General features: G+C 51.5%; 1 protein-coding gene and 1 long non-coding RNA gene across 7 annotated transcripts in view; one reads left to right on the top strand and one right to left on the bottom strand.

The window, feature by feature from the left end:
• Nucleotides 1-1,162: 1,162 nt before the first annotated feature.
• On the bottom strand, nt 1,163-1,644 carry LOC121828601 (uncharacterized). The gene is made up of 2 exons (XR_006071021.2): nt 1,506-1,644; nt 1,163-1,358 (listed from the first exon to the last, which is right to left on the bottom strand). It is a non-coding gene; the product is annotated as an uncharacterized LOC121828601 (long non-coding RNA).
• Nucleotides 1,645-1,735: 91 nt separating this feature from the next.
• The window catches only part of Lrrc8a (leucine rich repeat containing 8 VRAC subunit A), a 31,371-nt gene continuing 17,581 nt past the window's right edge, over nt 1,736-15,525 (top strand). Inside the window, exons 1-3 of one of the 6 annotated variants that reach the window (XM_076569003.1) lie at nt 1,742-1,867; nt 4,096-4,194; nt 4,722-4,830. The gene's annotated coding sequence lies outside the window, so the exon portion shown is untranslated. Of the gene's footprint in view, nt 1,868-2,154; nt 2,489-4,095; nt 4,195-4,703; nt 4,831-15,525 lie in introns of those variants that run through there. The other 5 variants (XM_076569002.1, XM_076569004.1, XM_042274963.2 and 2 more) reach the window with 5 other exon arrangements.

The raw sequence follows: 15,525 nt of genomic DNA, 5'->3' as shown, positions 1-15,525 counted from the left end.
AGACATGGGAAGTGGTCCAGGAGTTAGGACTGCATCAGTAAACCATGGCACATCTGGGCAATGGAATATAAACAGTCATTAAAAGCAGTGAGGGGCTGCAGTGTGGCTCAGTGGGTTGTGTAGGTGGACTTTCCTGTCCTGCCAGCCTACTCCAAAATAACCACACAGAGACTTATTATTATATTATATTATTATAAATACTCAGCTGATAGCTTAGGCTTGTTACTAACTAGCTCTTTCATCTTAAATTAACCTGTATCTCTTATCTACATTCTGCCACGTGGCAGTACCTTTTTTCAGCACAGCATGTTCGTCTGCTTTCTCCTTCCCAGTATTCTCTCTGTCTGGCTCTCCTTTTTAACCTCTTTCTGCCTAGCTATTGGCCAGTTGGCTCTTTATTAAACCAGCAAGATTAAAACATCTTCACAGTGCACAAAAGGATTATTCCACAGCAGGTTGTGCTTGGCATGCCCAAGGCCCTGGGCTGAATCCCTAGCATTGAAAATAGAGTATCCAGGATATACTGTTTAGCAAAACAAGTCACACATTATGTACCGCATGAATCCATCTAGGATGGATAATGATTTCTATGTTGCAATGAATGTTGGCAAATTCCCTCTAGGCAACACTTCTGCTTAGCAAGGTTCTAATCCACGGCTGGCAACTTTCTACTGTGTGTTCCTTACCTAACAGCTTGGTTCAGAGTGTAATGCAGTCTGCACCCATTCTTTCAGGGTTTGGCTGGGTTGTCACCTCCTCCAGGAAGCTTCCCTAGTTTACCCCTGTCCCAGGTCTTCTTTGGCTCTTTCTGCCTCCTTATCAAAGCAAAAAGAGTCAATCAATGTCTGGAAAGGAAGAAGAAGCTGGAAGCTTCACTATGTAGAGTTTTAAAGTTGATTAAAATATGGATGTGACTGGCTGAAGGATAGATATATCAGTGAACAATTTACAGTATAGAGACAGACTCTCGCGTTTATGGTCAATTGTCACTGTAAAAGGGGGCGGAGATTATAAAGTGAGGGAAGAATAATCTGTACAGCTTGTGTATCTTTATCAGTCAGCTGGTGCACACACACACACCCATACCCACGTCCACATCCACAAAAACGCCCCGCCGTTCATTGCTGTCCTGTCTGCCTTTCTAGAAGGATGTACTCGGGCACATGGAACATTTCGTTTTAATGGCTGAACAATTTACCAACGTATGGATCACTACAGTTAGCCTGGGAATTATGAGGACCCAGGAGGGTCCGTCCACACAGATGAAGAGCTGGCGGCTGATGACCTGGAGACGTGGATCCACCCGCAGCTCAGCTCAGAATGCACTGTTAACTCGGGCTTCCACGGGACGACCTCCGCTAGCGGGATGTGTGTGCAAAAGGGAAGAGTGCGCGTCGGTTAGCAGCAGCACGAAAGTTCCATTTGCGGGCACCTGCATCTTTTGGGCAGCACTAAAGGGATGAGGACTCTGGCCCAGTGTCGATCGGTCGTGAGCAGCTACTTACGTCCTTTTGGGTCACTTCGCCTCTCTTCCAGCAGCAGCGCACCCTCAGGCTGCGGGGATCCCTGTCCCTTTAAGGGGGCTGAACTTCGCTCCGTTACTTCCGCCCCGAAGTGACTTGGCGCAGGCGCGTTGGGGAGAGTAGGGTGAAGCGGTGGGAAGCGTTCCCCTTTACAGACATGGTAACGCCCTGGCCGCCGCGGGTGCGCCCGGCCGTGACGTCACTTCCTGGGCGGAGGAGGGAGAGTGGTGCAGTGAGGGACAAACAAAAGGAGGGCGCCCGAGGAGCGCGGCGTCCGGTGGCGGCGGGACTGTGTGGCGGAGGACCGGGGCTGCCTGCCGGGCGGCTGCCAGCGGCGAGCTAAGGTGAGTGGGTCGGGTGGGGGATGAGACACGCGCTGTCACCTCGCGGAACCCATCCTGATGTGTGCCCCGCCTCCGCAAGCCCTGGGCGGCTCTCGCTGCCCGCGGGCGCCGGCCACCCAGGCCCTGCGCCCGGCTGCGCCCCGCTCCGCCCGGCCTCCGGCGGGCGCCGCTCCCAACCCCACCCTCCTGGCCGTGCCGCGGCTCGCGAGCCCCCTCCCGGGCATCCTGTGCCCAGCGCGCGCCTCTCACGCGAGTTTCCGCCGCGCTCCCCCGGCCACACTTGCTGCGCTGCTGCCCGCAGATCCGCGCTCCTCCACGCACGCACGCGCCCCTTTCCCAGTGGTTCCACCTGGGCGTTCTCCGGACAGCTCTCCCACCGGCTCCCCTAGTTCTCAGCCGCGGGCTTCCCGGCGCCAGCTTCTTTCCTTGGACCCCTCCCTCTTCCTGATCTGCGGGACCGTTCCCATGGCAGGAGCACAGACTTTTGGGACCTCGGTCTTTGGGCTTCGGTTCCCCGGACGACCGATTCTTGATGTGAAACTCCACTTGGTTCTGCCCTTGTCTTCTGTATCCATCGGCGGGCAGGAGTATCAGATCTGTGAAAGTGTGGGTGAGCTGAAGGTCAGCAAAGATGCTCCCAGGCTGAAGGAAGAACTCAGAGAGCTGTTTGTTTGTTTGTTTGTTTTTTGAGACAGGGTCTCACTATGTAGCCTTGGCTGTTCTAGAACTCTCTATGTAGACCGGGCTAGCTTCGAACTCACAGAGATTAGCCTGCCTCTAGCCTCCCGATTGCTGGGTAAAGACGTGGGCCACTAAGCTGTGCTTGAGCCCTGGGTTCTTGAACCTGCTTTGGTGAGGATTCCTTCCCTTCCTCTGGACTGAAGTGAACCAAGATGGGCTGGCTCTCCTCTGATGCAATTACTGCCTTTTTTGGGAAGGACATCCGAATTGAGTGAGTGATGAGTGTTAGCTTTTTTCCGATGGGAACTGGGCTGACAGTGGTAGTTCCAGGACAGTCACACTTACACTGCCTCCGCTTTCCCTGCCTCAGCTAGGATACCTTTAAGGATGAGGTGTGGAAGGGGAAGAGGGTGTGTGAGGACAGGGACAGACACTTGTGTGCTGAATTTTGGAGGCAGAAATGAGTAGCCAGAGGCTCCAAGGTCCTTGCAAGTGTGTCAGTGGTTCCTTTAACCTGGCCATCTGTGTTCTGCCCTCTGGAGCAGACGCATCAGCAGACAGACAGACAGACAGACACTGCAGAAAGAAGAGTAGGTTGACTGTTGGGGGTAGGAAAGTGGGAGTGTATTCAGAGGCCCCGGGTGGGGTGGTGCCAGTGGGCTAGGCCATCACACTACTGTTCCCTTGATGAAGGTCATGCTCTCCTGTGGCTGTCTGGAGTAGGGCAAGGACATATGGGTAGTGCTGGAGGACACCTTGCTGGAGCGTGTGAGATGGGGTTTGATGCTCCACCTTGGGGGATGGTGTACAAGAGCAGAGACCAGAGAAGCATTTGACACCCCCCCCACACACACACCACCACCACCAGAAGTCAGCCTCACGCATTTGTTCTCTGTACCTAAGGCATACTTGCTAGGATGAAGTTTCCTTGCAAATTTGAGTGGCCTTTGTGGAGGGTGTGGGCTCCTGAGGCTCATCCTAATGGGGTAGAACCCCAGCTTGCTGCCTAGAAGAGCTGGAACCAGCCTGTTCCCCACTCACTCACCTGAGACTGTAGATGATTCCAGGTTTTTACATGGAGATACCGAGGCACAGGCTGAGCAGCCAAGACCTCCTGATAACTCAGGAGGAATAAATGTAGACTTTAACTATAGACAGCGGAGGAAGGAGGAGGGGGCCTTGGGTTAGTGAGCAGGCTGCCCGGGGTACATGTCCTTTAAGAAGGGGCTAGAACAGCCTGAGTCCAGAGTCCTGCTTTAGTCATGGCTGGGAAGTGGCGAGTTACTGTCCAGCGTCAGCGATGTCCCAGTCCTGCCCGAGACAGAGGGCGGGGCACAGGTGGCCTGGATGGCCTCTGCTCCTCCCTGGCTCTGGCTGCCGGTGCCTGCCTGTCTTGTCCTCCTGTGGTTTGGGAGACCGTGTTTGATGTCCATCCTTTGCCAGAGACTGCATCCTCACGAGCTGACGGGTGCTCCCCGACCCCTCCTAGACCCGTCCAGGTCCTGCCGTCTGCCACTTCCTTCCTGGATAACTCCTAATGTTTTAAGTCCCTCACAGCTGGGCCACACTGCCGTCCTGGGCTGCTTTTGCTGTCTCCCAAGTCTGGAGTGGCGCCCACACTCACTCCTCTCTCACACTTGTCTCTGGTAAGCAGTGCCGAGCAGGGCGCCCTGTGGGGAGTTGAGTGCTTGCTCACAGTGGAGAGTGTGTGCTCATGTCTGAGGAGAAATCCTGTCTGGCCTGGCTCACCCTTCCCAGTCCTCACTCTCCACTTCCACCTCCAGGACTAGCTGTGACCAAAAAGTAGCTTGTAGCATCTTGCCCACCTCTTCTCTCCTGCCAATGAATACATACTCTGCTCCTGCCTGGCTCATTCTCCTCCTCCTCATGCTCAGGGATCACCAGAAACCTGCTCTTCTGGCAGCCTGTACTAACTAACCCCTCTGGGCTGGGCTGGGCCTGAGTCCCCAGCAAGAGCCTTGCCTCCAGATTGAAAAAGCTGCCTGGGGGCTCTTTGGAGAACCAGGGTCTGTGGGGCAGGTGCTCCTGTTCCCCTAAAGCCCCATATAGGCCCTGACAGTATCCCCAGGCTCTCTAAAAATGCTGGCCCAATGTAAGTATCTCTGAGACCCACAGATGCACCTATTGACTGTAGCTCTTGACTTCCTCCTAGGGCAGCAGCCGCGTCCATGGAGCAAAAGGAATGCCCGGACCCTGTGCATCCAGACAGGGACCAGCCTCAGCACCAACAGCCAGCACGAAGATAGCAGAGCCACCTCAGGGTAAGGCCCTCTCCAGACTTTGTGTACTGCCTCTCCCAGGCAGATAGCATGGCCCATACCTCCATTTTCATAGTCCTTTGGCTTTTATAGGATCCAGAGCTTCTGAGTGTTCCTGCTTGCTCTGCCTTGGTGTTTTTGTTTTTGTTTAGTAGTGGGGACTGAACCCAGGGCCTCACACGTGTCACACAAGTGCTCTATCTTTAAATTACTTCTTAAACTCAATATGTATCTGAGGCTGGCCTTGAACTCCTGATCTCCCTGCTTCTATCTCCCAGTCCTAGGATTACAGGCACACAGCACCAGTCTGGGGTAATGTGGTGCTGGGGATGGGACCCAGGGTTCTCTGTGTGCAAGGCATGCACTACTACCTCCCACCCCCAGCTTTCTCCTTGGACCTTGTTTCACCTTTATGGTCAGGCAGGATCTTCCTAACTTGCCGGGTCAGACCTTGAACTCGCAGCTCTGCATCAGCTCCTGAGTCGCTGGACTCCAGGCTCAGTGAGCAGGCCCAGAAGGCTGTGTTCTTGGAACCCAGTGCTGTTGCACTGAGCCTCACATTTGTCTCCCCCCACATCTTACCAGTGTGGGTAGCTAGAAATGCTGCCTGAGCCACATTTCCCAAGTGTGTTCCTTTGGACACGAACCCTTTGGTCATGGAGCTTAGATAACCCTGCAGCTGCTGCAGGACTGGTCAGTCTTGAAAGCATGGGCTTGAGCATGATGAACGTGAGCAGTCCTCGCTTACGTGGTCATAGGCATAGCTGTTGGAGGCGGGGCTTCCTTTAGACTGTATACTTTCTTTTTCTATTTGCTTTCTGAGGCGAGGTTGTACTCAGACTTGGTAGGTAGCTGAGGACGGTCTCCTGAGTGCCTGGATTACAGACTTGTACCACTGAGTGAGCTTTCTGTGGGTGCTGGACCTGGCCCCCAGGGCTGTGTGCACACTAGGCCGACACTACCCACTGAGCTCCTTCTCCAGCCCTCCATTGCGCTGGAGAGGTTCCCCAGGACCGGAGGCTCACTAGCTAGGCCCTGACTCAGGGTTAGATCTAGTCAGACTCAGCATTGCTTGCTGAGAGATTGTGGGGGTCTCAGTGTTGAGAACCTTGGCGGCAGGTGGGACTGCAGCCCTGCCATCAGCACTGGGAGGCTGAGGCAGGAGGTTTGCCAGCCTGAGCTACATACTGAGACTCTGTCTCAAGAAAAGAAACTAGGAAGTGGGTCTCTGAGTTTGAGGCCAGCGCGGGCCACACAGAGAGACCCTGTCTGAAAAACAACAACAAAACAAAAGCAGATGGAACAGGGGGAGGGGCTCATTGACATTGTTAGCAGGGAGTTAGGTCCGCAGCAAGCCTCCAGAACAGGTGGTGGTGATGGTCACTTTCTGAGGACTGGTGTGGAGAAGGCACTTAGAACAAACACTCGGTGACAGGATCTTGGGATCGTTTGCCAAAGCTTGAGCTTGGTCTCTGTCGGCGTTAACTCATAGAAACTGAGGCTCAAAGCCAGGAGGCAACATGCTAAACCCACCCATGAAGGACGGTGGCGTGGATTTGAACTCAGATCCTGTAACTCTCTCTGGGTCTGGTCCTTTGTTCTTGCCTCAGTCCCCCAACCTCTGTTTATGCCTCAGCTTTTCCTGGAGGATTGTAAGAGCCCCCACCCCACCCCCAGCCTGGACTTTAAGGAAATAGTCATCCTGGGGGTGGGGTGGGGGTGGGTTGCTGCTGCTTTCAACATCCATGTAGCCCGGGCCAGCCTCAACGGCTTTTTTTATTTTCAAGTTGTATTATTTGTATGAATGATGAATGGTTTACCTGCATGTATGTCTGTGCACCATGGATGTGCCTGGTACCTTGAAGATCAGAAGATGGCTTCAGATTCCCTTGAACTGGAGTTAGAGACAGTTGTGAGCTGCAGCGTGTGTGTGTGTGTGTGTGTGTGTGTGTGTGTGTGTGTGTGTGTGTTGGGAATCGAACCTGGGTCTTCTGTGAGAGCAACAAGTGATCCTAACTCCTGAGCCATCTCTTCAGCCCCAACTCTTGATCCTCTTCCCTCAGCCTCCAGGGGGTTGGAATTGTAGACGTGCTGTATCATACTGTTTAGATTTTAATGTCAAAGAGAAGGTAAAGTCCTGACCCTGTCTTCGGAGACCCCCGCCACATCTCCTCTCTGGTGCCTGCCTGCTTCACGAAAGTCAGGCCCTCGGGGGCTGTCTGCTTTGGCTCTCTTGTGTTTTGGAAGGGCAGCCAGCTCTAGAGCCCTCTCCTCCACAGATGCAGACAGGCTGCTGAGCCCGGCAGACAGAAGGCACATTCCTGCTGCAGCACCCTGGGGCCTGCTCTGGCCCTGCTGGGCTTTCCTGCTGGTGTGGGGCCTTGACATCAGAGAGGAAGGTGGAAAACGCCTGGTGTGTGGTGCTGTTCGTACTCTTGTTTTTGGGAACGAGGCCAGCAGTGACTGCTTTGCCCTGTGGGAGCTTCCTGTTGGTTGTTGAGGAACTCTGTCCCGGGAGAGAGGAGGCCTGAGCTGGAGCCCGCCTCGCTGGACAGTGGTGAACAGGGAGCAGTGGGAAGTGCCTGTGTGAGATGGGAATTCCTTCTCTGCTTGGAAACTGGACAGAAGAGCCACCACATGCTGGCCTGAGGTTTGACCTGCCAGTTCGGCCTCTGCTGTCTGCCTGAGCTGGGGCCCAGGTGCAGGTCAGGGAGACGTTGGCATTTGGGTGGGATCGGATTGCTGTATGTGCCTCTCTGTCCGTACAGACACTTGAGTCCTAAGTTAGCCCTGACTCTCTTTATCCTTACAGTACCTAAAGTCAGTTTTGTCCTGGTCGCAGAGTTCCTTTCAGACAGATCCCAAGGGCTGGACAGTAAGGGAAGGGCTCCCCAGTGGTCAGAGTCTACAGATCACTGTTGGGCACAGCTGACGTCAGAACATTTTTTAAAATGGGATCTCATGTAGCCCAGGCTGGCCTTGAACTCCTGCTCTTCCTGCCTTTACCTCCCAAGTGCTAGATTACAGGTGTGCACCTCCACCCCAGCACCAGCAGGGATTTTTAGAGTGCGCATGTCAAGTCCGGCAGCTGGAGTCTGTGGAGTGTTGTTCGGCAGATTCTGAGTCCTCTGCCAAGCTCCTGTGCCCACTTCACCTGCTGGTTTTCCTAGGTGCTCCCCGGCCTTGCCCTCTAGGTCGTCCTCTGCTCTCCTTTGCCGTTTCCCCGCTTCTAGAGAGACAGGAGCTGGCTCCACTTCGCCTTCCCCTCCTCGCCAGCACCTTCCCCTCCAGGAACATCCTCGGTGCTAAGAAGCCCTACCAGGTCACTGCATTCACCTCCACCCCAGCCTCGTGAGTGGGACCGACAGGGCCAGGCTTGGGACGCGGTCACTGGCCTCCAGTTGTAGGGGACAACACAACGCCGGGACTGAAACGGAAGTCATGGCGTAGTGGCCCGTGCTCATCTGCTCCACCCTTCTGGGTCCTCTCTGTCTCTTTACCTTGAGGGTGCTTTCAGAGCGTGACCCCAGCATGTGTGCTCAGGCTTGGTGTCTGCAGACTGTGTTGGGGTCACTGACCGGAAAGCCACTTAGCTTCAGGACAGAATCCATCTTTGGTGAATGAAGCCCAGGGAGTGGAGTGGAGCGCCCTCCAGAACCAGGTTGGATGTGTGTGTGTGTGTGTGTGTGTGTGTGTGTGTGTGTGTGTGTGTGTGTGTGTGTGTGTGTGAGAGAGAGAGAGAGACAGACAGACAGACAGACAGACAGACAGAGCCCCGGGCTGTCTCGGTATGTTTCAGCTGCACCTCCTGGTTGGCGGTCAGTTATCTTCTGTCTCTTGAGGACTTGAAATCTCAAAATTAAATTGCTGCATTACAGCCACATGCTTGGTGTGACGCTCCTCCGGTGTAAAAGTGGCTGTGAAATTCCATGGTTTCACGTGCTCGCCCACCTCAGAGGCGCAGCTGCCAAACCCGTGCCCTCTGACAGCACGACAGATGTGCCGCCCAGCAGCTCAGGTGGTGTGGCAGAATCCTGGCCTTGTGGGCAGCCGGCTCCCTGGGTTCTTATTCAGGGAGTGGGTAGACAGCTTGCTTCCGGCTGGGTCCCCTTGCCCGCCTGGGCCAGGCCAGCACCTTATTCCCCTGGACCCCAGCACATGTGTTTACAAGCTTGTCCAGGGTTCTTACACCTCCGCTTCTTTCTTTTCTTTTTTCTTTCTTTTCTTTCTCTCTCTCTCTCTCTCTCTCTCTCTCTCTCTCTCTCTCTCTTTCTTTCTCTTTCTTCCTCCCTCCCTCCCTCCCTCCCTCCCTCCCTCCCTCCTTCCCTCCCTTCCTTCCTTCCTTTCTTTTTTTGAGACAGGGTTTCTCTGTTTAGTTTTTGGTGCCTGTCCTGGATCTCGCTCTGTAGACCAGGCTGGCCTCGAACTCACAGAGATCCACCTGGCTCTGCCTCCCGAGTGCTGGGATTAAAGGCGTGCGCCACCACCCAACACCTCCGTTTCTTAAACAGTCTCAGAAGACCGAAGATGTTCATGGCAGCTCATTACCAGTCTTCAAGGATGCTTTGTCCCCAGGCACACAGACCCCAGACTCCAGTGTTTCCTTAACTCCTGAAATACTAGAGGCTCCTGAGTATGACTTGCCAGGGTGTTTGCAAAGGCCTCATTCTGCTCATGCCTTGGCAAAAGGAGGCTTTTCCTAAGAAGTGGTTTGAAAGGCCTGTGGATGCACTGGGGCCCAGGAGACCTGTTGTCTTAGGGACTGCTTGGCATAGTGGCAACTCAGATCTCGGTCATCTTCCCATTTACCTCTCTGGACCTCAATTTCACGTTGTAAAGGGACTTTTCAGCCCTTCTGTTCTGAGAGCAACAGCAATAGTGCCATGTGCCTGTAGTCCAGGAGGAGTTCATGAGTTCACAAATTCAGAGGCAGCCCGGGCAACGTCTCCAACAACCCCTGCTAATAGCTGTAGTAAGGATTTTTACTGCGTGGGCATGATCCAAATGCTTTTTAGGGACCGCTTTATTCAGTCCCCACTATAACCCTCCGAGGAAATAGACATTACAGCCCGTTTTACAGGTGAGGTGAGATTCTTTTCTCAGGTCACTCACTGGTGAGGTTGGAGCCGCCAAGGTTTGCCTGGCTGTTGAAAGCTAAGGTGCAAGAAGTGCTGGGCACAGAGCAGGGCAGGCAGTGGGTCTGAGCCTCACCTGCTGCACTGCGCACTGGATTCCAGTGGCCAGTGGGGGTAGTCCAGGAGCTGGCCCTTGCCTGTCACCTTTTACCAGAACACAGGCCACACCCCTGCAGGTCTGCAGAGGACGGACCTGTTTGGAAGCCCTGCCCTAAAGTGAGAGCAGTTCAAATACTTCTAAGCCTGCTGCTCCAGCCTGCTGTCTCCCCTAGGCTGTTTCCAAGAAGTGGGGGAGTGCCCTTGTGTGCAGGGTAAGTCCCCAGCCCACAGTCTTTAACTCATTCCAGCTGGGGGTGGGAGTCTGGCCAGGATGGGTGCTGTGTACCACAGGAGTGGGAGACCTCCTCTTACCTCCTAGCCCTACATGAAGAAGCATAAACCCTGAGGTAGATTCATAGGCCTGAGACTGTGGGGCCTGCGACTGTCTGACGGGCCTCTGAGGACCAGCCCTTCCCCCTCCCTGAGAGCATTTTAGAGGGACGGCGGCCCATCTGTGCTTCGGGGAGGGTGCCAGCCTCCTTCTGCCTGCAGGGAAGTTTTCTCTTAGGCTCTGTTTGTGTTCAACAAAAGGCTCTTTGTGCCCTGCGTGCTTGCCAGCTCCCGAGGGCCTGTGGCCCAGGTGTCGGAGCTGCCTGAAGTTCTGTAAGGTCTGGGCGTGCTTGGGTGGTCTCTCTGCAGATGGAAGGGGCAGCATGTAGTTTCTCTGACCCCGTGAGTGTGTGTGTGTGTATAAGAAGCATCAGCAGGGGAGTCAGGAGTCGCCAGTCACACACAGAGGAAGCAAGATGAAAATGCCCAACTGAGAAAAGGTGCCAAGCCACGTGGCTAAACATAGACAGACTCTCGAAGTAGACGGGCCCAGTGGCGGCCCGCTGAGGTAAACGGGCCCGGCGGCAGCGGCCGACAGGGACATTCAGCCCCGGCAGCACCCGGCAGAGACATTCAGGCCCAGCGGCGGCCCACAGAGGTAGACAGGCCCGGCGGCAGAGACAAGCAGACGCAGGTAGGCCTGCGGCGGCGGCCCGCGGAGGTAGACGGGCCCAGCAGCAGCCCGCTGAGGTAGACGGGCCCAGCGGCGGCAGCCGACAGAGATATTCAGGCCCGGCGGCAGCCGGCAGAGACATTCAGTCCCAGCGGCGGTCCACAGAAGTAGACAGGCCCGGCGGCAAAGACAAGCAGACGCAGGTAGGCCTGTGGCGGCGGCCTGTGGAGGAAGACGGGCCCAGCGGCAGCCTGCTGAGGTAGACGTGCAGCGGCCGACAGGGACATTCAGGCCCGGTGGCGGCCCCCAGAGGCAGACAGACCCAGCGGCAGCTGACAGGGACATACAGGCCCGGCGGCGGACCGCAGAGGTAAACAGGCCCAGGGACGGAGACAAGCAGACACAGCTTGGAACAGGGACGCCCCTAACCCCAACATCTGGGGAAGAAGCTATCTCCGTGGGTCAGAACCAGAACGAATCTGAACACTCCGTCTGAGGACAACCCAGGGCCCAGCTGCTGATCCTGTGAAACCCAACAACTTGGAGGTGTTGGTGAGACTACCCTGCTCAGCTGAAACCCATCTGGGAGAGGATTCAGATGCCTACAGTTTAAAGTCTGAAGAAACAATATCAGCTGAGGAGTTGACAAATGAACAAAAAGTGACCTGAGAACACAGAAGAAGGCGCTACCCAGACACCAAACCAGATCACCAGAATCATAAGTATATAATTCACCGATCGAAATCAGCTGCCCCTGAAGAAATAGCCCAAAACCACCAATTTAACCAAGAACCCCTACTAAACCAAGACTAAAAATTAGAACAAGAGAGGCACTCTCAGACACAGACACCACCTGCACCTCACAGAGGAAGAGATGAGTAGGCGCCAGTGCAAAAATACAGGCTACAACATAAAGACCTATATGGCAACATCAGAACCTAGTGATTCTACACCTGCAAGACCTAAACATACCATGACAGAAGAAACAGAAGAAATCAACCCTAAAAATGACATTAAGAAGATGATAGAGGCCCTTAAAGATGAAATAAAACATTCCCTCAATGAGGAAATAAAAACTTTCCTTAAAGAGGAATTGAAAAACTACCTTAAAGAGGAAATAAAAACTTTCCTTAAAGAGGAAATAAAAAACTCCCTTAAAGAGGAAATAAAAACTTCCCTTAAAGAGGAAATGAAAAACTCCATTAAAGAGGAAATAAAAAACTCCCTTAAAGAAATGGAAGAAAAAAGGAACAAAAAATGGGAAGAAATCAAAGAAAGCCAAGAAAAAGCAATTAAACAGATGAAAGAAACATTCCAAGATCTGAAAAATGAATTTGAGACAATAAAGAAAACACATGCTGAGGGAATGCTGGAAATAGAAATCCTGACAAAACGAACAGGAACTACAGAAACAAGCATAACCAACCGATTGCAAGAGATGGAACAGAGAATCTCTGACACTGAAGACACGATAGAGAAAATAGATTCGTCAGTCAAAGAAAACAATAAAGACAAAAAAGTCCTAACACAAAACGTCCAGGAAATTTGGGACACCATGAAAAGACCAAACCTAAGAATAATAGGGATAGAAGAAGGAGAAGAATACCAACTCAAAGGCACAGAAAATATATTCAACAAAATCATAGAAGAAAACTTTCCTAACCTAAAGAAAGAAATACCTATGAAGATACAAGAAGCTTACAGAACACCGAATAGGCTGGATCCAAAAAAAAAGTCCCCTCGCCACATAATAATCAAAACACTAAACACACAGAATAAAGAAAAAATATTAAGAGCTGCAAAGGAAAAGGACCAAGTAACATATAAAGGCAAACCCATCAGAATAACACCAGACTATTCAATAGAGACTATGAAAGATAGAAGATCATGGACAAACCTCATGCAGACACTAAGAGACCATGGATGCCAACCCAGACTATTATACCCAGCAAAACTCTTAATCACCATAGGCGGAGTAAACAAAATATTCCAGGATAAAACCAGATTTAATCAATACCTGTCCACAAACCCAGCCCTACAGAAAGCACTAGAAGGGAAAATTCAACCCAAAGAAGCTAAACACATCCATGAAAAATCAAGCAATAGATAATCCTACACCAACATACACCACAGAAGGACAACACAACACAACCAAAAAAATAACAGGAATTAACAATCACTGGTCATTAATATCCATCAATATCAATGGTCTCAACTCACCTATAAAAAGACACAGGCTAACAGAATGGATTAGAAAACAGGACCCATCCATATGCTGCATACAAGAAACACACCTTAACTCCAAAGACAGACACTACCTCCGAGTAAAGGGCTGGGAAAAGGTTTTCCAAGCAAATGGACCTAAGAAACAAGCTGGTGTAGCTATCCTAATATCTAATAAAATAGACTTCAAACTAAAATCAATCAAAAGAGACCAGGATGGACATTACATATTCATCACAGGAAAAATCCACCAAGATGAAGTCTCGATTCTAAACATTTATGCTCCAAATACAAAAGCACCCACATTCATAAAAGAAACACTACTAAAGTTTAAAACGCACATCAAACCCCACACATTAGTAGTGGGAGATTTTAACACACCACTCTCACCAAAAGATAGATCTACCAGACTGAAACTTAACAAAGAAATAAAGGACCTAACAGATGTTATGACTCAAATGGACCTAATAGATATCTACAGAATATTCCATCCTAACACAAAAGAATATACCTTCTTCTCAGCACCCCATGGAACCTTCTCAAAAATTGACCACATGCTTGGACACAAAACAAATCTCAACAGATACAAAAAAATTGGAATAACCTCCTGTATTTTATCAGACCACCAAGCCTTAAAGTTAGAACTCAATAACAACAAAAATTATAGAAAACCCACAAACTCATGGAAACTGAATAATACCCACCTGAAACATCAATGGGTCAAGGAAGAAATAAAGACAGAAATTAAAGAGTTCCTAGAATTCAATGAAAACGAAAGTACAACATACCCAAACTTATGGGACACTATGAAAGCAGTGCTAAGAGGAAAATTCATAGCTCTAAATGCACACATAAAGAAGATGGAGCAATCCCATACCAATGAATTAACAGCACAACTGAAAGCTCTAGAACAAAAAGAAACAAACTCACCCAGGAGAAATAGACGCCAGGAAATAATCAAATTGAGGGCTGAAATCAACGAAATAGAAAACAAGAGAACAATACAAAAAATCAATGAAACAAAAGAAGCATCAGCAGGAAATTAGGTGCAATACAGTGCACTGCTGTAGTTCCAGCTGCTCAGGTAGCTGAGGCAGGAGGATCATCCATACCAGGGCTTTGGGGCCAGCCCAGGCAACATAGACCCCTCTTGAGGAAAAAGAAGAGGTGTGGGGGGAGGAGTGAAGACAGGAGGCAGGGTGGGAAAGGGGGGCTCTGGGTGGAGATGGGGCCTGACACCTGAGGGCTGTCTCTTTGGGCCTTTCCTGGGCCCTAGAACCAGTAACAAACTCCACCCTCACCTAGACTGAAACAGCAGAACTATGGGGCGGTCTCAGGGATGGCAGGTTGGGTTGTGGGTCCATGCTGTCTCACCTGTGCCAGGTTTCAAACAAGTGCAGGACGTTATCTTGTCCTCAGTTCCTACAGTGACGCTCTGGACAGCCATGGTCCTCCTCAGTTCCTACAGTGTCACTCTAGACAGCCATGATCCTCCTCAGTTCCTACAGTGACACTCTGGACAGCCATGGTCCTACCTTACAGTTGAGACAGCAGAGCGGACATGACTAAATGATGCTCCCCTCTCCAGGTTCTTCCTGCCCTGTATGTTGCCCGTTAGAGTGAGGGCTGTGGTGGCTGTGGTGTCACATGGTGGCAGGGCACAGGGCTGACCTTTCCTCGTGTGGTAGCATCCTGTCCTTGTCATTTCATTTATAGTCCCAGTAGTCACACAAGGTTGAAGGCAACTTTTTCCCAAGTGTGTTTCCTGCTTACAGACACAACATATTTAAATAGTAAGATGTGGAAGAGACAAGCTTACCCACCCTCTGACTTAACCTCATGGAGTTTATGTGCTTTTCCGTACATGCAGTAATGAGGGATTTTTGTTTGTTTCTTTAAACTGATGGACTGTCTTGGAGTAAACAGGTATGTAGTAGGTTGCTACAGCTCATGCAGGCAGCCCTATGCTCGTGAGCAGTGCTTCTCCACCTTCCTAATGCTGCAGCCCTTTAATACAGCTCCTCATGTTGTGGGGACACCAACCATAGAATTATTTTTATTGCTACTTCATAACTAACTTTGCTGCTGTTATGAGTTATAATGTAAATATCTGGTATGCAACTCTGAAAAAGGGTTGTTTGACCCCCAAAGGGGCTGTGACCCACAACCTGAGGACCACTGCTTTAGTGCATGGACCCACAACCCTGCCTGGCATCCCTAAAGACCTTCCCATCGTTCTGCTGTTTCAGACAGCCCTCAGAACCACTGCTTTAGTAGATGACAGATGACAGGATGGGC

Source organism: Peromyscus maniculatus, chromosome 4, assembly GCF_049852395.1.
Source record: "Peromyscus maniculatus bairdii isolate BWxNUB_F1_BW_parent chromosome 4, HU_Pman_BW_mat_3.1, whole genome shotgun sequence".
In the NCBI taxonomy this organism is placed as follows: domain Eukaryota; kingdom Metazoa; phylum Chordata; class Mammalia; order Rodentia; family Cricetidae; genus Peromyscus; species Peromyscus maniculatus.
The sequence above is the reverse complement of the archived record's forward strand: the minus strand, read 5'-3'. Positions and strand labels throughout refer to the sequence as shown.